This window comes from Panthera leo, chromosome A2 (genome assembly GCF_018350215.1).
Source record: "Panthera leo isolate Ple1 chromosome A2, P.leo_Ple1_pat1.1, whole genome shotgun sequence".
Classification (NCBI taxonomy): domain Eukaryota; kingdom Metazoa; phylum Chordata; class Mammalia; order Carnivora; family Felidae; genus Panthera; species Panthera leo.
In genome coordinates this window covers 44,171,393-44,198,081 of record NC_056680.1, presented here as the reverse complement: position 1 = coordinate 44,198,081, position 26,689 = coordinate 44,171,393, and the positions used below count along the sequence as shown (strand labels likewise).

The 26,689-nt window shown below is 35.1% G+C and overlaps 1 protein-coding gene across 6 annotated transcripts in view; it reads right to left on the bottom strand.

Annotated features, from left to right (window-relative positions):
* CNTN4 (contactin 4) overlaps positions 1 to 26,689 on the bottom strand; it is an 893,585-nt gene that overhangs the window by 674,793 nt on the left and 192,103 nt on the right. The window lies entirely within an intron of this gene.

Here is a 26,689-nt window from a genome sequence, read left to right as displayed (position 1 = left end):
ACATGTGGCCATAAGACTTCTGGCCATACTATTATTTTTATATAGTATAGTACATACTATTTTTATATAGTATAGTACATACTATTATTTTTATTTTCTGAACATTTTAAATCTATGTGTACTTACATTTGTATGAATATGTGTATATTTATTTTTGTATTTATTTTCCATTTATAACATTTTCTTCTATTCATATTATTGATATTAATGTTCTTCATAGGCACAATTTTAAGTAATTAAAAAATTCATTAGATTGGGGTGCCTGGGTGGCTCAGTCAGTTAAGTGTCTGACTTCAGCTGAGGTCATGACCTCACAGTTTGTGAGTTTCAGCCTGGTGTCACGCTCTGTGCTGACAGTTCAGCCAGGAGCTTGCTTCAGATTGTGTCTCCTTCTCTCTGCCCCTCCCCCATTCATGCTCTGTCTCTCTCTCTCTCCCCCAAAAACAAATAAACATTAACTTTTTTTAATTCATTACATTTACAGAAACGTTAAGTAGAATAAAGGATAGTCTAGTATGCACCTATGTTAAAAAATATGACCATGGTATATAAATGTCGAGAATTGGGAGAAAATCAGTATATACAAAGGGAAATTCTGTATGAGTAATTAGGTGTAAAAGCCTAGAATGGGGTTTACAAACATGGCCCCTGATTTTCCCTAGAATCAAGTATTTATTGTGGTTCTTTGGAGGAGGGTTACTAGTTCCCACCAGGCACCTGAGAACGTGCATCCTTTCCCATAACCACTGTTACTCATGGTCCAGAAAGAGAACTATAACATGGTTTTCTTTAAAGACAGAAGTACTTATTACACAATGACATATTTTTGAAGGGAAACACATCCACAACAAAATGTAAAATATAAAGCATGACTTCATTTTCTTTCTCAAAGAGGAAGAGACCTGCTGATGTAAAAGCCAAGTGTCTCTGAAACAAATGGCTGCTGAACCTGAGAACAAATCTTAAAGGTCAGTATGTGTTTACAATATCATCGAATATTTTGCTATTACCATGAAGAATGAAATAGCAACTAAGCAACATGAAGGAGATGAAAGAAATAATATTTTACAACGTAGTGAATTGAGCTACACACACAATAATTTCCAGGATTGATTTCCTGTCTACTTTTGAAGCAAATAGCCATCAATTTGGAAATCCATGCACAAGTAGGTGAAGAACGCAAATATTTCCCACTCAGTGGGAAATTTCTTTAGCTTTCTTGAAAGAAACTTAGCACAACACACACACACACACACACACCTACTAAGAATTGTATAATTCATACCAACTTGAAATTTCCCTAGCTCACTATAAATCGGTTATGGCTTAACTGAACTCCAAGGTAGGCAGTGCAACATTTGAAACACTTGGAAAAATCATATTGGTGTTCCACATCTTTGTAGGTAGAAAACTGTTCCTTGTGTAGTCCAGATCCTAGAAAGCTTGGTGAACTGATAAAGAGGCTTTAGGGTTACAGAAATGCTGGTTCAAACCTAACTACCTCATTTATTCATTTATGACCAGAGGCAAAGTAGTCTTAGTGTCAAACTCTGCATTTGTACAATAGAGGCCATGATACGTTTATTGCCCAGGGCCTAGTACATAGTACTAACTCAATTATAGTAGCAGCCATTCCTATTCTTGCTTCAACTGAAACCCCACTGTCTCATTCTCTCTTCATAAGGGACCAAGTCACCTGATGACTGAGATGTCAGACTAGGGAGGTTTTAGGGATCAATGCTCAATTTCTCCTCATAGTGGTCATCTGCAAAAGTATATTTCCTTAATGATTTTGTTAATTCCCTAAAATAAATATTTCTTCTTTTCACTCTGAACCATTATAATTTTCAAAAAAAAGAGTTCAAATACTATAGGAAAAGTTCCACATTTTCGATAGTACACTTCTGTTAAAAAATAGCACAACAATAACATTTCTAATTATGCATGTTTAGTTGTAAACTATAAACATGTATTAGTATCTTATTAAGTTATACATATAATTAAATATAAGCAATTATTTAAAATTATATAAAATGTAGAAAGAGAAATTCTCATATGCTTCCTAACATATGAGTCGTTTTTTGCAAAAAGGGACTTACTATTCTTTATAAGAAGGGACTATTACTATGTTAAAAGGACTTACTACTTCTTTACAAATTAGTAAAGAAATATTTTGTAAAGAAATATCTAACTATAGATAAAATTGAAGGCTTCTAATTTTGGCCTCAGAGTAATGGGTATCACACTTACTTTAACCTTGTCATCTACTATAGAACTGAACAAAATATATAAAAAAACTGATTTCAGGCATTAGACAACAGACAGCATAAAGCTGTGATCCTTTAGAGAAAGGACACACATGAGGTAAGCTCCTAGTTTTTCCTGACTACTTCTGTGGGCATTATCCAAACCACAGCAAAGAGAAGTGAAGCCCAAAGCAAAAGCAGTGGTCTCGCTGTGTGAAACAAATTGGAGTTTGGGGCTATTTAATACAGTTTGGAATTCACACAGTTAGATATTGAAAAAGAGGGCACTGCCCAAAGAAGGATCTGTAGACCTTTGTTTGCATAGAGGTCCAGATGATTTGTCGGCTGAACACTACATTGCAGGGCACCAGGCAAGTTTCCACAAGGCCCAGCAGAGCAGAGTCACTGGGGGAATTGAAATGAACAGATTCCACAGCTTTTCTGGGGCTGGAGATACTGGAGTTCCAAAAGCCAGAGTGGAAAATATATCAGGAGCACTCTAAGTATTCCAGTGAGATCTTAAAAGGTTCACTCTTAAATTTTTGAGAATCAAAAAACCTATTTACATGGGTTCTGTTCTGTCTACTGACATTTACTGTAAGAGAAATTAAAAATGAAACTTCTAAAAATACTCATTCATTTCACAATGAGAATAAATCCACTCCATATTTACACAAATTGCACATCGTAAGGAAAAATAACTGTATTATCTGAAACAAAACAAAGAGATGGGGCGCCTGGGTGGCTCAGTCGGTTAAGCGTCGGACTTCAGCTCAGGTCACGATCTCACAGTCCATGAGTTCGAGCCCCGCGCCGGGCTCTGGGCTGATGGCTCAGAGCCTGGAGCCTGCTTCCAATTCTGTGTCTCCCTCTCTCTCTGCCCCTCCCCCGTTCATGCTCTGTCTCTCTCTGTCTCAAAAATAAAATAAAAAAAAATTTTTTTTAAATAAAAAAAAACAAAACAGAGATTACAATTCATGTTTTACACGTTCGCAAATCATTTAAAGGTCTGCCTCAACTGAAGATAAGTGGATCCCTCTATTTTTCTCTACATTTAGTTTTATGTAATATCACATGTCATGCAGCCTCTGGAAAAGTCCACTGAACACTTGTGAGAAACTGAGACAAAGACAAATACTGGGTGACACCTGGGTATCTCGGTTAAGCATCCGACTCTTGATTTCTGCTCAGGTCATGTTCCCATGGTTTATGAGACTGAGCCCCGAGTAAAACTCACACTGACAACAGAGAGCCTGCTCAGGATTCTCTCTCTCTCTCTCTCTCTCTCTCTCTCTCTCTCTCTGCCCTGTCCCTGCTAGCACGTGCTTTCTCTCTCCTCAAAAATAAACAAACTTGAAAAAAGAGACAAATCTTGGTATTATGAAAAAAAGCTTTGAAATGAATAACCACTTGAAAATCTTGGTTAACCCCACAGGGTTCCCTGGATTAGACTTTGAGAACTATACTAAAGATACCTTAGAAGTAGAAAGAAGGAACACCTGAGAGAGATTAGAAGACCTAGAAAATTTATGTGAGGAAATTTGGGGGAAAGATTTTCATTCAGAAATTTCAGCACAATTTTCTTTTCAAAGGCTCTCTGATTTGCAAGGGAATCATTCTTTGTGATTCTGTTTTCAGAGTTGCACAATTGATGGGAGAAGGAAGGGTGGATAGGTATTAGCTGACCTAGGCTGACCCATCCCCCTGTAAAAGTGCCTGAATCAAGAGAATATCTAAACCATAAGCAGAGTGAAATATTTCCTGAGTTTCATCCATGGACTTAGGAAAGGTGAGTTCTTTACTTTTGGAAATACACTCAAGGTTCATGGGAGCCAACTATCTCTGTCCCAGCAATAGACAGGAAAACAGAGGTCAGATACAAAGAGAAACAGTCCAATGAGACAGAAACAGTCCAATACAGTTCAAACAGTCCAGTTTGAACCCCTGGACTCAACTCGGCTTATGGTGAATCCCTGGATTTGTCAATTATACAATTAAAAGTGACACCAAAAGAATCTTGGTAGTATCCAGAAAAATGACATTCCTGCCCTAAATAAAGAAAGCCGCATCTAAAGTTGCCTCCTTATGCTTTTGGCTAACAAGAAAGCAGAATAGTGTTCACAAATTTCATGTCTCACAGAACACAAACAGGATGTGCACTATAAAATAGGAGTTTGTGTCTGCCTTAAAAGAAGCAATGCTAGGGCGCCTGGCTGGCTCAGTCAGTGGAGCAGGCAAATCTTGATCTCAAGATTGTGATTTCAAGCCTCATGGTGGGTGTAGAGATTACTTAAAAAAAATGAAATCTTCAAAAAAAAACCAGGAAGCACCGTCATGGGAAAAATACAGACACATGGTCTAACTATTTTATTTTCTCCATCATTCCTCTACTCTCACCCCATACTCTGCTCTGAAAATCTAAGCGTTCCAAGCCAAACCAATGCCATGGCCCTGGGATTCATCTCATACTCTAGACAGAGCCTCTCAACGGGGAGCAGTTATGCCCCTCCCATACCACAGGACACTTTACCATGTCTGGAGACATTAGTTTAGTTGCAGAGGGTGTGTTAGCGGCATCTAGAGTCCTAGGATAAGGCTAAACATCCTACATTTAACAGAATATGTTCCCTAACAAAGGACTATCCACTCCAAAATGTCCATAGTACTGAGAATGAAAAGTCCATATCAAGGAAATAACCTTGGTGTAGGAATTATTTTCCACCATTTTCCTCCCCTGCCCACAAGCATAAACACAGAGCCACCTGCATGAAGCAGTGGAACACCAACACTGGCTGCTACCAACACAGAGATGCTTACACCAACCCCACCCTCCTCTGCTCTGGAGGGAATGCTTTTCTCATTCAGGTTTTCCTAAGTTCCAGCACAGCAGGCCCCTTACCCAGAATACCAGCACAAACCTTTAACCCCACCACATCTCCTAACCACAGAGTTTTGCAGGGTCTTAGTTCTGGACTTCTGGTAGAGTTGGTATCAGATCTCATTTCACAAGCAGACTAGAGCACATCCAGTTAAAATGTGCCACATTCAGGGGTAAGTGGGTGGCTCAGGCAGTTGACTGTCGAACTCTTAATTTCAGCTCAGGTCAAAACCTCACGGTAGTGAGACTGAGCCCCATGTTGGGCTGCACACTCAACATGGAGTCTGCTTAATATTCTTACCCTCTCCTTCTGCCCCTCTCCTCTGCTCGCTCTATCTCCCCCCTAAAATAAATTTTTTTAAATGTGCCACATTCAAGCCAGAGACCAAACACTGCCCACAGCAGACAAAGAGAGCCTCTGCAGACAACTGGCCTGAAAAACAGAGCAGCTAAAACACAACAGCACAGTGCATGCAGGACACATCAGAGACATTCCCACAAGTGCCAGGCATGGGTACTATATGACCTCCTCTTCTTAAGGCCATTAATTTCATGAGCAGGAGACAAAACTGGCTTTGCTAATACAGCAAAGAAGTCAGAGACTTACACAACATACCAAGACAGAGGAATTTATCTCAAATGAAAGAACAAGACAAGGTCACAGAAAGAGATCTAAGTAAAACAGATGTAAGTAGCATGCCTGATGGAGAATATAAAGGAACAATCAAAAAGATACTCACTGGCCCTGAGAATAGACTGAAAACCAAAAATTAGACCCTTACCACAGAGATAAAAGAGCTTAAAAAGAATCAACCAGAGAAGAAGAATGTAATAAATGAGATTAGAAACAACCTGATGCAATGAACAGCAGGCTAGAGGAAGTAGAGGAAGGAATTAGTGACCTAGAAGACAAAATAATGGAAAATAATGAAGTTGAATAGAAGAGAGAAAGAAGAATGAAACATAAAGAGAGACTTTGGGAACTCAGTAATGCCATCAAGTGTAATAACATGTGTATTATAAGAGTCCCACAACAAGACAAAGAAAAGAGGGCACAACATATTTCAAGAAATAATAGCAAAAAACTTCCCTGATCTGTGGAAGGAAACATATATCCATAGCCAAGATACACAGAGAACTCCCAGCTAACTCAACAAAAATAGGCCAATACCAAGACATATTGTAATTAAATCTGCAAAATATAGCAATAAAGAAAAGAATCCTAAAAGCAGCCAGACAAAAGAAGTCTGTCTCTTACAAGGGAAAGCTCTTAAGGCTAGCTGGAGTTTTTTCCACAGAAACTTGGCAAGCCAGAATGGATGGCATGATATACTCAATGTGTTGAATCGCAAATATCAGCAGCCACAAATACTCTATCCAGCAAGGTGACCATTCAGAATAGGAGAGATAATGAATTTTCCAGACAAACAAAAACTAAAGGAGTGCATGAGCACTAAACCAGCCCTTCTGGTTACAGTGGGCTTTTTGAATGCAAAGGAGAGACCAAAAGTGAAAAAGACAAGAAAGAATCAGAGAAAAATCTCCACAAACAATGACAAAACTGGTAATGAAAAGGCAATAAATACAGATGTATCAATAATTAGTTTGAATGTAAATGGATAAAATACTCCCATCACAAGACATAGGATATCAGAATGGAAAATAAAATAAGACTCCTCTATATGCTACCTACAAGACACTCACTTTAGACAGATTACTGCAGATTGAAAGTAATGAGGTGGAGAAACATTTCTCATGCAAATGGATATCAAAAGAAAGCTGGCGTAGCAATAGTCATATGGGACCAACTAGGCTTTAAAACAAAGACTGTAACAAGAAGAAGGGCATTATATAATCATAAAGAGGAAAATTCAAAAGAAGCTCTAACAACTGTATGTATTTATGCACCCAACATGAGAGCATCCAAACATAAAAGGAATTAATAACAAATACAGTAAAACTAAAGGATAATAACAAAGTAATATTAGGGACCTTTAATATCCCACTCATATCAATGCTCAGATCATCTAAACATAAAAACAACAAGGAAACAATGGCTTTGAATGAAAGACTACACCAGATGGACTTAACAGACAAGAACATTTGATCCTACATTAGAATAAACATTCTTTTTAAGAGTACATGGATCATTCTACAGAATGGATCACATATTAGGTCAAAAAACAGACCCCAACAAATACCAAAAGTTTGAAGTCAAACCATGTACCTTTTCTGAAACTAGAGGTCAACCACAAGAAAAAAATTTAGAAAAATCACAAATACTTACAGGTTAAACAACAGGATACTAAATAAAGAATGGGTCAACCAGGAAATGAAGAAAAAATTTAAAAATGCATGGAAACAAATGAAAATGAAAACACAATGGTCCTTTGGGATGCAGCAAAAGCAAGCCTAACAGTGAAGTATATAACAACACAGGCCTACCTCAAAAGCAGGAAAAATCTCAAATAAACAACTTACCCTTACACCTAAAAGAGCTAGAAAAATAACAAAAGAAACCTATCACCAGAAGAAGAAGGGAAATAATAAAGATTAAAGCCGAGATAAATGATAGACACTAGAAAAACAGGAGAACAAATCAATGAAACCAGGAGCTAGTGTTTTGAAAAAAATCAACAAATTGATAAACCTCTAGCTCAACTTATCAAAAAGAAAAGAGAAAGGACCCAAATAAGTAAAATCACAAATGAGAGAGAAAATAATAACCAACACCACAGAAATAAAATTATAAAAGAATATGAAAAACTATATACCAACAAATGGGACAATCTGGAAGAAATGGATAATATCTAAAAACATACAAACTACCAAAACTGAAAAAGGAAGAAACAGAAAACTTGTACAGAATGAAACCAGCAAGGAATTGAAACAGCAATCAAAAATCTTCCAAAAAACAAAAGTCCAGGACCAGATGGATTCACAGGCAAATTTTATGAAACATTTAAAGAAGAGTTAATACCTGTTCTTCTGAAACAATCCAAAAAATATAGCAAAGAAAGGACAACTTCTAAGTTCATTCTATGAGGCCAGCATTACCCTGATACCAAAACCAGATAAAGACACCATTAAAAAAAGAGAACTATAGGCCAATATCCCAGATGAAAATGGATGTAAAAATTCTCAATAAAATACTAGCAAACTGAATTCAACAATATATTTGAAAAAAAAAAAAAAAAAAACACTTGTCATGATCAATTGAGATTTATTTCTAGGTTGCAAGGATGGTTCAATATTTGCAAATGAATCAATAGAGTACACCACATTAATAAAAGAAAGGATAAGAACTATATGATCCTTTTCATAGATGCAGAAGAAGCATTTGACAAAGTACAAAAGCCTTTCATGATAAAAACTCTCAACAAAGTAGGTTTTGAGTGAACACATCTCAATAAAGGCCATATGAAAAACCCACAGTTGATATCATCCTCTATGGGTAAAAACTGACAGCTTTTTCTCTACACAGGAAAAAGACAGGGAGGTCCACTCTCATCACTTTATTCAACATAGTAGTAGAAGTTTTACCAACAGCAATCAAACAACAAAAAGAAATAAAATGCATACAAACTGGCAAGGTAGTAGTAAAATTTTAACTTTTTGACATAATACTCTACAGAGATAACCTGAAAGACTCCACCAAAAAACTGCTAAAATGGATACACAAATTAAGTAAAGTCACCGGATAATCAATCAATGTACAGAAATCTGTTGCATTTCTATACACCAATAATGAGCAGCAGAAAGAGAAATTAAGGAATGAAACCCATTTACAAATGCACCAAAAGCAGTAAGATACCTAGGAATAAACCTAAGCAAAGAGGTGAAAGATGTGTACTCTGAAAAGTTTAAATTAGTGATGAAAGAAATTGAAGAACACAAAGAAATGGAAACACATTCCATGCTCACAGACAGGAAGAACAAATATTAGTAAAATGTCTCTATTACCCAAAGTAATCTACACATTCAATGCAATTCCTATCAAAATACCAACAGAATTTTTCACAGAGATAGAATAAACAAACCTGAAATTTGTATGAAACCACAAAAGACCCCAAATAGCCAAAGCAACCTTGAAAAAGAAAAGCAAAGCTGATGGTATCACAATCCCGGACTTCAACTTATATTACAAGCTGTAGTGACCAAAACAGTATGGTGATGGCACAAAAAACAGACACACAGATCAATAGAACAGAATAGAAAACCCAGAAATGAACCCAAAACTACATGGTCAAATAATCCTTGACACAGCAGGAAAGAATATCCAATGGAGCAAAGACAGTCTCTGCAACAAATGGTATTGGGGAAACTGAACAGTTACACGCACAAGAATTAAACTGGACCACTTTCTTACACCATTCACAAAAATAAATGCAAACGGATTAAAGACTTAAAATATAAAAATCCTAGAGGAGAACATGTCTGTGACTCCTTTGACATTGGCCATATCCACTTCTTTCTAGATATGTCTCCTCAGGCAAGAAAAACAAAAGCAAAAATATACTATTGGGACTTCCTTAAAGTAAAAAGCTTCTGCACACAAAGGAAGCAATTAACAAAACTAAAAGGCAACCTACAGAATGGGAAAAGCTATTTGCAAATGACATACCTGACAAAGGGTTAGTATCCAAAACATAGAAAGAACTGATATAACTCAAGACCCGAAATACAAATTATCCAATAAAAAAATAGGCAGAAGGGGCACCTGAGTGGCTCAGTTGGTTAACGTCTGACTTTAGCTCAGGTCATGATCTCACAGTTCATGGGTTCGAGCCCTGCGTGAGGCTCTGTGGCGACAGCTCAGAGCCTAGAGCCTGCTTTGGATTCTGTGTCTCCCTCTCTGTCTCTGCCCCTCCCCCACTTGCTCGCTCACTTTCTCTCTCTCAAAAATAAACAAACATTAAAAAAATAGGCAGAAAACATGAATAGACATTTTTTCAAAGAAGACATACAGATGGCCAACAGATACATGATGCTCATCATCCCTGATTATGAGGGAAATACAAATCAAAATACAGTGAGATATCACCTCACACCTGTTTGAATGGCTAAAAGTACAAGAAACAACAGGTGTTGGTGAGGATGTGGAGAAAGGGGAACACATACACTTGTGCAGCTAATCTGGAAAACAGTATGGAATTTCCTCAAAAAAACAAAAACAAAACAAAAAAAAAAACCAAAAGAACAAAAAAAACCACAAAAACAAAAACAGCTACTCTGTGATCCAGGAATTGCACTACTAGGTATTTACTCAAAGACTACAAAAATACCAATTCAAAGAGATACATACACCCTGATGTTTGTAACAGCATTATCTACAATAGCCAAACTATAGAAATAACCCAAGTGTCCATCAACTGATGAATGGATAAAGATATAGTGGGATGTGTGTGTGTGTGCGTATACATACATATACATGTATATGTATATGTATATGTGTGTATACACACACACACAATGGAATATTACCACAAAAATGAATGAATTTTTGCCATATGCAAGGACATGGATGGAGCTAAGCAGTATTATGCTAAATGAAAGAAATCAGAGAAAGACAAATACAACATGATTTCAGTCTTTGTGGAATTTAAGGAATAAAACAAAGGAGCAAAGGGGAAAACAAAAAGAGAGAGAAAAGCAAACAAAGAAACAGACTCTTAACTATAGTAAACAAACTGATGGCTAGTTACCAGAGGGGAGGTAAGTCGGAGATGTGTTAAACAGGGATGGGGATTAAGTAGTGCACTTGTGATGAGCACTGGGTGTTGTATTGAAGTGTAATCACTGTATGGTATACCTGAAACTAATATTACCCTGTATGTTAGCCAACTGGAATTTAAATAAAAACTGTCCCCAAAAAATCATTTTCCATTTTCCAAGGCTAGCACTCCCTGGATTGCCAATGCACTACTTAGGTTTGCAAAAACACTCAGGCAATATTATAAGCACAACACAAAACTTTACTATTTCCCAAAGCTGCTGATATTAATATTGTATTATTCACACTTGAAAGTAATTTAATTTGAGTCAATGCACTAAAGTAGCCCACATGAGAGTATACAGAGATACATGAGCATGTATGCGCTTGCTTATTCAAATCAGAATTGTAACACCATAGCTACTCTGACCACAGTGTTCCAGAGGAAAAAAAAAAGGCAAAGAAAAGAAAGAAGGAAGGAAAGAGGGAACAAAGGAGGGAAAGAAGGAAGGAAGGAAATCAAAGAATCGAAGAACTAAATTTAATGGGTGGATTATTTGTTTAGCTTCAAAACATGGTCATTTGGTTTGAGGCACACCCTGACTGCAAAAATAATAAATGATGATTTCAACCTAGGAGCTCTGAGAAATAGAAGAAAAAGAGACATCTAAACCTCTGTACGCATAGAATTAATAAAATTTGAAGCAGAATGCAGAACGGCACTTTATGAGAGTGATCAGAGCTTTCGTTTACCAGGTTCCATGAATCTCCATGAGACCATGCATGCATGCGAGGACATTCTCCCAGACTCTAGCTTTCACTCACTTCCCTTCTCTTGTCTTTCTTTCCCCTTGCTATTTACAGTCTGTGCTCCAGAGACAGCCTAATGGGGCTTGATTTTGTTACCTCAGCCAGCATTCCTATAGGAGACTTCATCCTGTAATCCTCATCTTGCCAGTGGTGCATGTCTATGAAATTAAAATGGGAGAGATTGATTCCTCAGGTATGTGCTTGCCGTTATTGACAGTCATTCCAGATCCTTCCCTTCGAGGCAAGACAGCTCTTGCACGAAAAATACCTTTTCTTATCATAAGCTGAGGCTCTGCGCCACTGAGATGGCAATTTTGGACCCATATGACAGCAGCCAGAGATGAGCTAGGGTGCTCAGGAGAGTGAACTTCAATAATCCTATGGTATTCCATTAATCTGAAATCCACTAATCTGAGACTTCAAATTTTTCTCCATTTTAAAGCTCAGATCCCCTTAAAACATTTCACAAACACAGCTAGTTACTCATTAAAAGAAAAAGACATTATGACAGCACATGTCAGACAATTAGATATTTCGAATTTTAAGATCTAAATTTTGGTTCTCTTTAAAAACTTTATAGTATATTTTTTGTGGTAAAATACACTTAAAGTAAAATTTACTATTTCAATTATTTTTAAATGTACAGTTCAGTACCATGAAGTGCAACCGTCTCTACAACTTTTTCATCATTCCCAACAGAAAGGCGGCACTCATTAAAAAATAACTCCCCAGCCCCTGTTAACTTCTATTCTTCTTTCCATTGCTATGAATTTGATTATTCTATGTAGCTCTTGTAAGCTACTTAGGAATTTTATATTAGTATCTGTCCTTCTGTGTATGGCCTATTTCACTTGCCTATTTTTAAGGCCCACCCATGTTACAGCATGTACCAGAATGTCACTCCTTTTCAAGGCTTCATTATATGTCATTATATGTATACATTATATTTTGTTTATCTATTTATCTGTTGATGTTGGGCTATTGTGAGTAATGCTGCTATGAATACTGCTATACAAGTAGTTGAGTCCCTGCTTTAAATTTACAGTTTGAATCATTTATGCTCATTTTAAAACACTGCCTGACAGCTGTAAAGTATTATAAAAAAATATATAATGTACATGTTTTCATGTGATCTTATGCGACTTTCTGGCACAGGTAGAGAGAGTTCTTATAAATATGAACACTGCCACTTAGCGCATTTAACTTATTTTTCAGAGCATACAAAGCACATCAGGACAGGTGTTGGCAGTATTCTTTCTTCCCTCTAGGTAGCCTCCCCAAATCCATGATCCCTACTACATGTCATGAACACGGGTTTTAAACACAACTACTACTCTATTTCAAAGAAGCTCAGACTGTGGTTAAGTTAAAATCAAGGTCGAATCATGTTACTGTGTATCATAAGATGCTTCTCTCTCTTACAATACAAACAGCTAAGTGATAGAGTGAGACATACATGATTCTGAAGTTAATGGGACCACAGAAGTCCTTCTCATCCGAGTCAATGTATTAATTCTGTAGTTTCACTAATGGGAAACTGAGATATTAGATTGTATAGAACCAATACCTGAAAGACAAACTAGGTGTGACAAGCTAAGTTAAAAAAAAAGTGACTAATGTTGATAAGAATATGAAATAAAAAAAAATAATGGTACTGAAAACACAGGTTCTTAAAAATTATAATAATTGCATGCTAAAGAGTCAAATTTTGTAAACCTTATTTAAACAGATTAGTACTTCTCATTTGCAGAACTTCACATTTTTTAGATATTTACAAAGTCTCAGTCACTCTGGGAAGATTATTGTATTACACTCTCAAGGCAGTTCTGTGGGCACAAGTTATTATTTCCATTTAAAGCTAAGGAAACTTGAGAGTTTTAAATAACTCTCATGAGGACACACCACACATAAATGGTGGAGGACAACTTCGAACCCATATCTACGTGACTCCTGAGTTGAAGCTTTTTATGGCTATGCCATCTACAATTGTTCCAAGCCACATTTCACAACTGGGACAATGCTTCAAACAAATACGTGTTTATGAGGGAGTTTAGAATTAATGTGCCTTGTGAATTAAAATGGGTCCCCCGAGAGCTATAAAATGGAGCCTGCTCAGCCAGCTTTTGACAGTGCCCAAATTACCCGGTTTTACTCCGTTCTGAGAATTTAGCAACCCAAAATGGTTCCACATGGATTTATCTACCATTTTGTTTAGACCTCTCCCCTGAGATTCTAATGTTGGCTCTTTTGACTGAAATAAAATACTTCAGAAATTATACCATATCTAGAATGTTACAAACAAAGTTCTACTGTTGCATTGTAATTATTCTTAATTATAAGTGCTGTTCCCTTTAGGACAAGTAAACTCAGAGAGCACTTATGCTAATTGCTTACAGAAAAAGAGTGATAATAACGCATAAAGAAATTATCAACCAAATGTATACTCATGTGTTTCTTTTCAATCTGCACTGGCATTAATAATTTGAGACGTCAGCACTGTATATGGTTCTGAGTTCACATTGATATTTGCTTCAGGATAATTTATGGCAGCCTAACGTGACACAAGCAACTTAGAACACTAGTCATTATTAACATGGTAAATTAAAATGGAATACCGACTCATGTCTTGTGTAAAATTAATGTGCCATTAACCTTAACTGTGCCAATAAAGTTACATTATGAAGGTCAACTATAAGAACTATAGTTATCCACCTGGGATAAACAGCAAATGTACATTAACTCTATGTTAATATGGAATGTACATGGGAAAAGAAAAGGTAAACGAAACCAACTATTAAAATTCAGATTGGAAAACAAGTCACAAATTTGGTCATCTAAAGATTCTCTATCCTGTAACACTGATTTTCTTTTCTTTTTTTTTATAATCTGTGTGGATTACCTTTTATCAAGTAGTTTTGATCAAAGTTTCTTTCTCTATACACCATTAACACATCTCATGAACTTTGTCAGCACATTTTAGAGCCTGAAGAGTAATGAGATAATTAAGTTCCACCTTCTTATATGTATATATAATACATAGAATTAAGTATATATATAACATATACATGAGGAAAAAAGATCTAAGGGTGCTGGAGCACACAGACTGAGACATAGAGCCTCACTCTAACTCTTACTACAAGATTATATCTCCTACGAACTACTTGATTTTCATCCCAGCTACTTTTTTGTTCCTAAGACATCTTCTCCTTTCATTCTTTGAGACTGACATACTGTAGAAGACCAACATTTTAAATAAGCCCAAAGACATAATTATACCCAACATAGGGATTTATTGTGATAGATGAACAGACTGCTGTTGAGAACTTATATGAAAATTATAAAATGTTATAAAATTATTTTTATTAATATAAATGAAGGGCTTGAACAAGTTAAACTTTCTTTTAAGTCATTTCTTTTGCAAAGTTTCTCTTAAGAAATCTTTTCTCTCTTAAGAAGCCAAAAACAATATAAACTTTCAGACAAGAGAAACATGGTTTCTAGGCACACTTCTTCCAACTTGTTAGCTATCATTCTTGATTATTTCTAGATATTTCAGGTGTCTAAAATCATAATAATATTTCCCTTATATGACACTTGCTAATATTAAATGTAATTATACTCAATATAATTACATAATTTATATATATTATACATATTTGGGACAATGCTTAAAGCAGAGTAAACATTTTATAAATATTGAGAAATATTAATTTACTTTCCTCTTCAATCTCTCCTGTTGAATAGATATAATAAAATTACTAATTTTTAATTTTTCAAAACATTTATTTATTTTGAGAGACAGAGAGAGACAGACCGAGCAACTGGGGCAGGGCAGAGAAAGAGGGAGAAAGAGAATCCCAATCAGCTTCCACACTGTCAGCACAGAGCCGATGTAAGGGCTCTAACCCACAAACCAGGAGATCATGACCCGAGTCAAAACCAAGAGTCAGATGCTTAACTAAGCCACCCAGGAGCACCCAAATTATAAAATTTTTAAAAATACTAACAGGCAAGTTGACATATTTGGATGGACAAAATTATTTTATTACAGTAGAAATTGTTTGATAAGCCTCTCCATGACATAAACAGACAGGCAAAGTAAAGACACACAAGAAAAAGGAAACCTGCACATTGAGATGGTAGGACACACCCCTAAGAATTCTCAATTAAAAGAGTATGTTTCTCACACAATAGGAAATAAATGTGAAAAATCTGTATTGATCCTAGAAATGCTTCAATGGGAAAGAAAACAGTCATCCTATTTAAGGGAGAAGAATTCTGATGTGTTCAATGACACTTTGTTGTATCCTTGTATTTTGACAATTCTTGTTGGAAGGAAGGTTTAGCTCTTCTAGCATAAGCTATCTTTCTGATTAAAATACTTCCAATACTGTTTATTTTCAGCACATATACCCTTTACTTTATGTATATAGTGAAGGATCTATTCACATGATGACATACCAATAGACTCAAACACTCTCTTTTTTATTGTATCAGATCACTTCATCTAAGGTTAACATTCAAAAAAAATTTTGATTTAAAACGAGAAATTAAAAAAAAAAAACAATGAGGAAAAGAAAGTCAAAAAAGTAAGGCTTTGGAAATGAGTCCAAGAATTCATACCAAAGACATCTATCCTCTTGATTCAAAAGTAAGGTAACACTTTGAAACAATGTTCATTTTCTCAGAGCAAAAGAGATTCCAGCTTCCTGGCCCAAAGGTCTGAATGCTAGTACATCAGTCCTTTTAAAGAAATTACTAGCATGCTGCGTTTGGTTTACTGTCTCCCATCTTGCATTTTACAAACTGTATCAAAGCACAGAGTGTAACAGCTCCAATTTCTTTTCCAGCAGCTGCATCATATGAGAAAAAACTGACAGATGAAGTACAAGAAAGCCTCCAAAGTTACTGAAAACTATGCCTATTAGAACAGAAGAGGAGACCAAAGAATATACGTAAAGAAACGTCTCAGCGATCCACTGCACCTTCAACTGGTGGATATGATAACACGCTTCGGGATTCGTGTGTGAGAGCGACAGGTGCAATCCGGGAAGGATAACTTCTACACCTGTGCTCAGCACTTAGTCTAGGTGAGAATAAAGAAGTGGAGCTGCAAAGGTGCTATTGATTTTTCTGGGTACTCTGGTTATTATTTTGATGAAATCCTCTGGTTGCTAGCTTCTTCTAAAAAATAAACTAAACATATCTGGTCTTTAGATAAATTTATGAGGTTAACCTCACAATTAAATGAAACTCCAAGTGGTCTTCACAAACCAGTACCACTGTTAAACTGAGTTCAGAAATACAAAGTTGTCTTCTTAATGATAATCTGACCAGTCTAGACTCAGAGAGCAGTGCTACTCCTCACGTTTATACAAAAACTTACAGTGTGCTTGAGAAATATTTGCCATGTGGCCCATACAACCAAGCCAGCAAATGGGTAGAACTGATACTATGACACCTACTTTAGAGTTGAGTGACCTCTAAGTCCCATAGTTTAAATACGGTGCTTAAGGCAGAGGTAATTAGGAAGGTGATAGTGTGTCTTTTGTGAGATGAAAGGAAGGCATGGGGAAGAAGAAAAAGGTCCTGAAAATTAAAGGAAGATATACATTGAATCAAACTCAATTTGCATGTTATTTTTTTATTTGCTACTTACTTTAAAAGTCTGCAACAGTATGCATTTAAAAGATAACCATGGATAAATTAAAGCCTTCATGGGGCGCCTGGGTGGCTCAGTCGGTTAAGCGTCCGACTTCGGCTCAGGTCATGATCTCGCGGTCCGTGAGTTCGAGCCCCGTGTCGGGCTCTGTGCTGACTGCTAAGAGCCTGGAGCCTGTTTGGGATTCTGTGTCTCCCTCTCTCTCTGACCCTCCCCCGTTCATGCTCTGTCTCTCTCTGTCTCAAAAATAAATAAACGTTAAAATTTAAAAAAAAATTTAAAAAAAAAAAGCCTTCAAAAGGCAAAGGCAACTGTTATGTACATATTACCAGGAAGATGTGACATGATACACAAACGTTTTATGTCACATGCATGAATGAAGTGGTTAAAAATGACTTCCCAATAGACTATAGCTTATGCCTCTGTTTTGTAGTATTCCGTTAGGAAAAGGGCTGTCAGGGTATTGTAAACTCAAGTTTTAATGTGTTCATTAGATAAATTTACACTATCACCAACCTGCATTTTGAGATTTTTTTTCCCAGCAGTCAGTCTAATTTGAGCTTTTACAATTTTTTAAAATTAAGATAGGTAAGTAGGAGGATAGACCTCAAATATATCCTGAAAAGGGTTGACCTGTTCAAAACTAAATATGATTGTTAAACAGATGCACTAGTACAAAAGAACACACAGAATGAAAGATTTTAAACATTAGTGCTTAATATCTATGTATTGACAACTGAAAAGATATTCTACTGTTATTTCCGTTTATTAAAGCTAATTGATTTAACCATTAATATTATGAAACTATGACGTAAAAAAGGAAACTCTATGTCCTGTCAAAGATAACCCAGGAGTGCCTGGCTGGTTCAATCAGTAGAGCATGCACCTCTTAATCTGGGGGTTGTCAGTCTGAGCCCCACGTTGGGTATAGAAATCACTAAAAAATAAAATACTAAAAAAAGATAATTCACATCTTCTAAATTATTTTATTAATATAACCGATAGTTTTCGGATGGGTACTCCAAGAGTCACACAACCAACACTCATCACTAGTAATTCAAAACTTAAATCCAAGCTTAATGATTTTAGATTCACAAGCTTTTTTTAAATACATAAGGAAACTCCTAACTAACTAAAATAGACCATTTGCAGTATCCCAATAAATTCTCTACTTCAGCATTTTATTAATCTTCTCACTGTACCCTCACATGATGAAAGGGATTCGGGATCCCTGTGGACTTTTATAAGGGCACTAATCCCATTCCTGAGGATTCCACCCTAAAGTCCTAATCACCACCCAAAAGTCCTACCTCCAAATACCATCACTTTGGGGTTTAGTTTCAACATATAAATGTCACAGGGAACGTAAACATTCACATGATAGCACTGTGCACGCCCCTAGTCTATAAGAAGTTTCAGAATCGTCACCACCATTACCACAAGCTCTTAGATTTATTCAGTACACCAGACTCTGCATCAGGTCAGATTACACAGCTGCATAAAGGACATTTGTCAGCTTTCTATTTCTGTACTCTGAAACAATTTTGTTAAGAAAGAAATTACACATTGTTAATTGGAACTGGTTTATTGTTAAGATCATAGCCAGTATCATCCTAACACGGATAAATATGACAAGTTTACATTTTTTTCCTGGATTATTTTATTAACTTTTACTTGCGTTAATTTGTAATTATCAAAAACACATCCTTTAATATTTTAAACCTTTTGTGTATTAAGTCCCCTTATTAATAACTAATTCAGTGAACGTATTTTATTTTTTCTGCATGAGTTTATACAGTCTTGTTTTTAAATAACAGCTCTTAGATTTAAATAATTTATTTTCTGGTTTTGCATTATTAAATGATTTTTTCATTATTTTCCTTACTCTGATAGCTTTAATTTATTATCTTTTGTAACTTTTCAGGTTAAATATTAGTTTACTTTACTTATAATATGTGATGAAATTTTATTTAAAGCTATGTATTTGCCTGGAAGTACAATTTTGGTCCTACCTCATAGGGTCTGACATGTACTGCTTTTATTTTTCTTAGTGTTCTTAATATTATGTGACTCTAGTTTTTAATCTTATTTCTTATTATATTAATGAACACAACACATTTATGGAAACAGTCTCTCTTATACACTCATACAGAGAAACACATACACAAATACAACGAACCAAAACTCCAGAAGAACCTAAAATACCTAGCTTAGGTCAACTAATCTGAAAATGCAGGTTTCGCTAACATTTGGTAGAAAAATAATTTATTTTTCAAAAACTATGTTCTGTGTTCTCACAGTGTAATCTGTACTACAAACCATAAATATTCTAGAAGACACTGTTTTTGTTATTTAAAAAGACTGAACAATTTGAGTCTCATCAATTTTTACACAGAAAATTGTGAGTACTGTATTGCACAAATTTTAGGATCACTCAGAATGGATTTTTTCCTGGCTCACTGAGATACAGAATTTCTGTAGATTTTTGTAACAAACTAGCCAATAATTAAGAGCTGTCTATCACCCAGAATAGCTAGGTTATAGTTCATTATTAACATCAAAATCATTCCTTAAAACGCTTTTTTGTTTCATTCATATGATCTACGTCAAATGTGGGTAGGCAGTGTTTCACTACTTTAATGACACAAAGGGATACAACAAGATGTAGAACCAATAAACATTTCCAAAATTTCCACAAAACTGCAAGGAAAAATGGAGATCTAGGCACTGTTTTTTAAACCTTCCATCCAGTTGTGATTCATGTCACTTCCACTCATATTCCATTGACCACAGTAATTGGTTTGCCCTCATTTTTCCCCCCTCACTTTTTAGAGCAGTACAACTGTACCATTACTGGAAAAAGTAAGAACCAAAATATTTAGAAACAATTCTAAAGCAACCACAAAATTCACTCCTCATTTTTACGGTTAGCTTAACAAAAGTGTTTTCTCATGTCTTGGAAGCCTTCCCATTTTTAAAATTAGTTTTCATACATTCATTCAATGTGTATTTGTTAAGTGCTTCTAATACACCAGATATACATCCTTGATTAAGGATCTTTTGAATTCCATACATCAGATAAATATCTACAGAATATCTGAGAAATTCTGTTACCTTTAAATGAAGGGCAAAGAGTTTTCAGAAGGAAATATCCGTGCGTTAAAAACATATTTCTATTCAATTACTTTTTATACGAGCAATTTTGCAAATAATTATCTAATCACACAGTTTTCCAAAGTGTTACAAATGTGTATAAGCCTTTCTTTGACAAAACAAGCCAGCTGTATAGGCAGTAGATTAAATGAACACTACTAACTCCCCTTAGAATGCTCACGCACTAAAGAAAGCCTATTGAAATGCTATTCCTGCTGAGTGACCAAAAAGAGCATCAGTCATTTGTTCTCACAGGTGTACAGCAGCACTCTCTGTCAAAACTGTCTCAAGTAACACTCTATGTACTACTTTACCTCAGATGATAAAAAGTAGATTGGCAAAGAGTCCTTAAAAGCATCAATAGAAAGAAAACCCAACAGTTCCTGTGTCACTGAAAGGCTTCTTTCTGCTACTTGTCAAATATGTTTCTGTTTGATATATTTCTTCAATGGTTTCAAGAAAATAATGATGCAAATTAAAATCAATATAAAATTACAAATCAAAATACTATTCTAGGGTTGACAGAAAGACAGAGGCAAGAGTATTATTTCAAATCAAGGGAAAAAATCCATCACCGACTCAATCTGTAACGCCTTGCTTTCTGAAGAGTCTATGACTCATTCTTGTTGCTATTGCTAGACAAGACAGGTTCAATCAGGAAGGGAAAAACAGCCTTCAATTAGAAATTCATTGAATTTTGTCAGATCTAATAAGACATTCATGTTATTTCAAGGAGGAATGGTAGGTGTGGTTTTTATTTAGTGTGCATCTCTGTTTCTGGTGTTTTTATCCTAGGCTACATTCCTTAGCTGTTATTTTTCATTCTTTAAGGTGAAAAATAGTGTGAAAACAGGAAGATAAAGTCATGGAAGGCTTTTTGTTTATAAATCAAATGTGAAAATTTCAAAACACATTACAGCTTTGAAAGACAGGTTGAAGATCTATCATTTGACAGTTACCCAGATTTGTGCACTTGAGCACTTGCAGTAAGAACATTCTCTATATTTCAACTGCAATCTTTTGATTTCTATAGAATAATGGAAAACAAGCAAGAGCACAGAAATAGTAAGTCCTAGGTAGTGGAGGGTTGAAAGGCTTCATACCCACGATAATCATGGTAATTTTATATAAAATATCAAGGAACTCCTGAAATCTCAGGAGTGGCTCAATATGCTACTGGGGTAAAGAGAAGCCATTTTTAAAGGGACCAAGTAATGGAGTTAGTATTAGGTCAGACATGAGCTACAGATGATGGGATAAAATTAAAAATAAAGACAGTGTATGATGAGACAGAATATGCTGCCAAGAAAAAGTGGAATGCAAACCCTTATGTTATAAATGTCTCTCTACTAGCTTCGTAAATCAGACGATACTACACCTTGACCTAAAACAATGCAGTGGTTAGGAGCACATAACCCCAGGCAGTTGAAAATTTATGTACTACTTTTGACTCTCCTTAATTTCTTAATTACCACTTAAAAATGTAATTACTAATACCCTAATGTTGACTAGAAGCCTTATTAGTAACATAAGGAGTCAACACATATTTTATACTTATATGTATTATATATTGAATTCTTACAATAAAGTAAGCTAGAGAAAAGAAGATGTTATTAAGAAAATCTCAAGAGAAAATACGGTTATAATCTGTATTTATTGAAAAAAAATCTACATATAAGTGGACCTTACAGTCAAATTTGTGGTTGTTCAAGCATGAACTATGCTTTTAGGAACAGTGAATGACAGACATTCCACAACATGACAGCAACTAAAATGCTTCTCCCTTATACCTGTTGTAGGACTGAAAATTTTCTTCTATAGACTCCATTGCTCCAGAGTGCAAGTCATTGTCAAATAACATTAACCTGTAATATGGGACTTTTTGGGTCATCAAGGCTCATACTTTCATTTTATGAAACAGAAAATTGAAGTCTCTAAGAGAGGAAAACTTGGAAAACGCCCAGTAAACTAACTGAAGACAGCACTAAAGCCAAGTCATTTGATTATTACTCCAACACCCTTCCCTTTTAGTATAGTGTCAAGGAAGAGAACAGATATTTACTCCTTCATGCATTTGGTTCCAGAAACTCTAACATTTGGAAACTCTTGGAGTAGTTAATTGATGTCTGGCAAAATTTTCATATATTCCACCTGCAATAAGTTAAGATAAAAAGAGTAAGTGACATACATATCCCTGACATACTGTAAAGTGTTTAATACAACTAAGCTTTTATTATTGTCAATTCATACATTTTTAACAATTAGGCAGGATTTATGTGAGAAGATAACATATTAAAAGAAGCATACCAAACTTCAGGTGGTCCTGAGACATACTAAACACGGAAAATAGAGATAGCAAATTTTTTGTCTTTTACTCTATTTTCTCAATATATATAGTTTTTTGGGTCTGCATTAATGTATTTAAAAAATGAATTATACCACATATTTCTTCTTTGAAGATGTGGTGTGCGCATGGACACACACACACACACACGCATACATACATACATACACACACAATGCAATATTATCCAGCCATCAAAAAGAATGAAATCTTGTCTTCTTCAATGATGTAGATGGAGCTAGAGTGTATTATGCTAACCAAAATGACTTAGTTGGAGAAAGACAAATACCATATGATTTTATTCATATGTGGAATTTAAGTAATAAAACAGATGAACATGGGAAAAGAAAAAAAGAGAGAGGGAAGCAAACTATAAGAGACTCTTAACTACAGAGAACTGAGGGTTGATGTAGGGGTAGTGGGTGGGAAATGCGCTAAATGGGTGATGGGTATTGAGGACATTTGTTATGTTGAGCACTGGGCATTAAACGTAAGTCATATATCAGTAAATTGTACTCCTGAAAACAGTATTACAATATATGTTAACTAACTAGAATTTAAATAAGAAGTTAAAAAATATCTGATTTGCCAAAATTTAAAATGTGAGGAAATTCAAAAAATCTAAAATTCCATTTTATTTGATATATTGAATGATGTGGCATCAGTAGAACTCCATTTTCTAAAGGCAACAATTGCTTAAGCCAGGTAGGGTATTCTATTGAATCCCTGCCAGAGGAAGGCGTAGACTGTAGGGATGTCAATGGAAATGGAAAAACAAGAAGTCACAAACAAAAGAGACATAAGACATATATTAAAGTAGTAAAAAGGAAGATATAAATCCTACATGTTATCAATAACACGGAATATAAATACATTAAATCACGTTGTAAAGCTAAAGACTTGCAGAATAGTTTCAAAAGTACATGAGCCAACTATATGTTGTATGTAAGGAAAACTTCTTTGATGCAAGGCACAATAGATTGAAAGTAAAAGAATGGAAAAAGACATGCCATGCAAATAAACAAAAGAGCGAGACTGGCATTACTAAGATCAGACTTAAAGCCTAAAATGTTACTAGAAGTAAGGAAAACACTTCATAATGAAAAAATGGCTCATCCACCAGGAAAATATAGTTACAAACCTATACGCACTTAACAATAAAGACTCAAAATACATCAAGGAAAAATGACAGAAGTGAAAGGAAAATTAGACAATTCAACAATAATATCTGGACACTTCAATTCCCTGCTTTCAAGAGTGTAAAGAGAACTAAGCAAAGATCAACAAGATTTTAATAATATTATAAACAAACTAAGAAATATGTATACAACACTCCATTCCAAAACAGAGAACTACATATTCTTCTCAAATGCAAATGGAAACATTTCCTAAGTTCAACTATAAAAGGTCTACAGCCTGTACACACACCTTAGACTAAAGACTATATATAGACTATAAAAGGTCATCAAACAAGTTTCAAAAATGTAAAGGAACTAAAATCATAAAATGTTCTCTGACTACAAAGGGACATTATTAGAATTAAAAGCGAAAGCAAATATGAGAAACTAGCAAATATGTGGAAAGTAAGTAACATGCCTATAAATAACCAAGGGTTTAAGAAGACAGCAAAAAGGAAATTATTTTGAGATGAATAAAAACGATGACACAATATTCAAAAACCTGTAGTATACAGCTAAAGCTCTAAAGCTTGGACAAAAACTGAAAGCTGTAAATGCTTATATTAAAAGAGAAGAAATATTTCCAATCAATAACTTGACCTCCCATCCTAAGATGCTGGAAAGAGAAGAACAAACTAAAATTAAAACTAGCATAAGGGAAGAAATAATAAATTAAATAGAAAATAAGTAAAATATGAAAAGTAAAAACAACAAAGAAAAATCAATTAAACCAGAATTTAGTTCTTTGTTAATAATACCAGTAAAATTTTGGCTAGACTGACTAAATAAATAGATAAATAAGACTCAAAATCCTAAAATTAAGAAAAGAGGGAAGATTACAACCAAATGTACAGAATTACAAAAAATGATTATAAGGGAATACTATGAGTAACTGTATGCCAACAAATTAGATAACCTATATGAAATGGACAAATTCCTAGAGAGATATAAACTACTGTAACTTCATCAAGAAGAAACAGAAACTCTAAACAGACCTACAACAAGTAAAACAAATTAATTAATAATAAAGAAACTTCCCACAAAGAAGTCCATGAACAGAATTTACTACACTAGTAAATTTTATAAAATGGTTAATAAATTCCTTAAAAGAATACAAGAAGTTGGAGCACTTTGGTGGCTTAGTTGGTTAGGCATCTGACTCTTGATATTGGCCCAGGTCATGATTCCAGGATAGTGGGATTGAACCCAGTGTCAGACTCCACGATGAACACAGAACCTACTCAAGATTCTCTCTCTCCCTCTCCCTCCCTCTCTCTCTTTCTCTCTCTCTCTCTCTCTATCCCTAGAAATGAAAACTAAAGACTAAAACTCTGTACGAAGATAGACACAAAAACTTCAATAAAACACTAACAAACCAAACCCTGCAAGATATAAAAAGAACTTATGACCTGTTCCTTTGGTTTCTCAAGTAATCCAAAGTTGGTTCAACATATGAAAATCAATACAATAGTGCATATTAATATAATAAAGAACAAAAACCACACGATCACTTTATACATGCACAAAAAGTATTTTATAAAATTTAACACCATCCCAAGATAAAAACACTCAAGGAACAAGAATAAAAAGGCATTTATTTCCTTAACCTGATTGAGGCTATCCACAATGAACCCACTGGTAACATCATACTTATTAGGGAAAGAATGAAATCCTGCCTTACAAGGTCAAAAACAAGACAAGGATAACTGCTCTTGCTGCTTCTATTGATGATGGTAGTGGAGGTTCTAGCAAGGGCCCTTACTCAAAAGAATGAAATTTAAATTGGAAAGGAAAAAGTAATGTTATCTCAATTTGAAGATCACATAATCTGTACAGAAAACTCTATAGAATACTCCATTAAAAAAACTACTAGGTCTAATAAAAAAAATAGAGCAAAGTTACAGAATCAATATATGAATATCCGTTATATTTAATACACTAGCAATGAACAAACTGAAAATGAAATAAACAGCTCATTTAAAAACCCATTAAAAATAAAATACTTATGGGGTGACTGGGTGGCTCAGTCAGTTAAGCGTCCTACTCTTGATTTTGCCTCAGGTCATGATCTCACAGTCAGTGCAGATGGCAAAGAGCCTGCTTAGAATTCTCTCCCTCTCTCACTTCTCCTACCCTGTTTGCATGTGTGCACCTCTCTGTCTCTGTCTCTCTCTCTGTCTCTCAAAATAAATACACTTTAAAGAAATAAAATATTTATGAATAAAGTTAATTAAAGAAGTCCTAGATTTGTACACTGAAAGTTTTAAAACAACACTGAAAAATTTAAAGACCAAACAGGTGGGCATCCCATATTCATAGTTTGCAAGACCTATCATTAAGACAGCAACAGTTCCAAACTTATCTGTAGATTATATGCAAATCCATATCAAATTTTTAGTTGATTTTATTTCAGAAATTAACAAGCTGGTCTTAAATGCCTGCAGAAATGTAAGGGACGTGAAACAGGGACCCTCACACATTGTTAGTGGGAATGTAAAATGGCACAAACACTTTGGAAAACAGTTTTGTTCATTTTTCCCCCTAAAGTTCATCCCAGTTTCCTTAGGACCTGGTAAGTCCAATCCTAGGTATATAACCAAGACAAATAAAAACACATGTTCATACAAAAACTAGTACACATGTTCAAAGGAGCATTATTCAGAAGAGTAAAAAATGAAAACAACCCCAATGTCCATGAGAAGTTA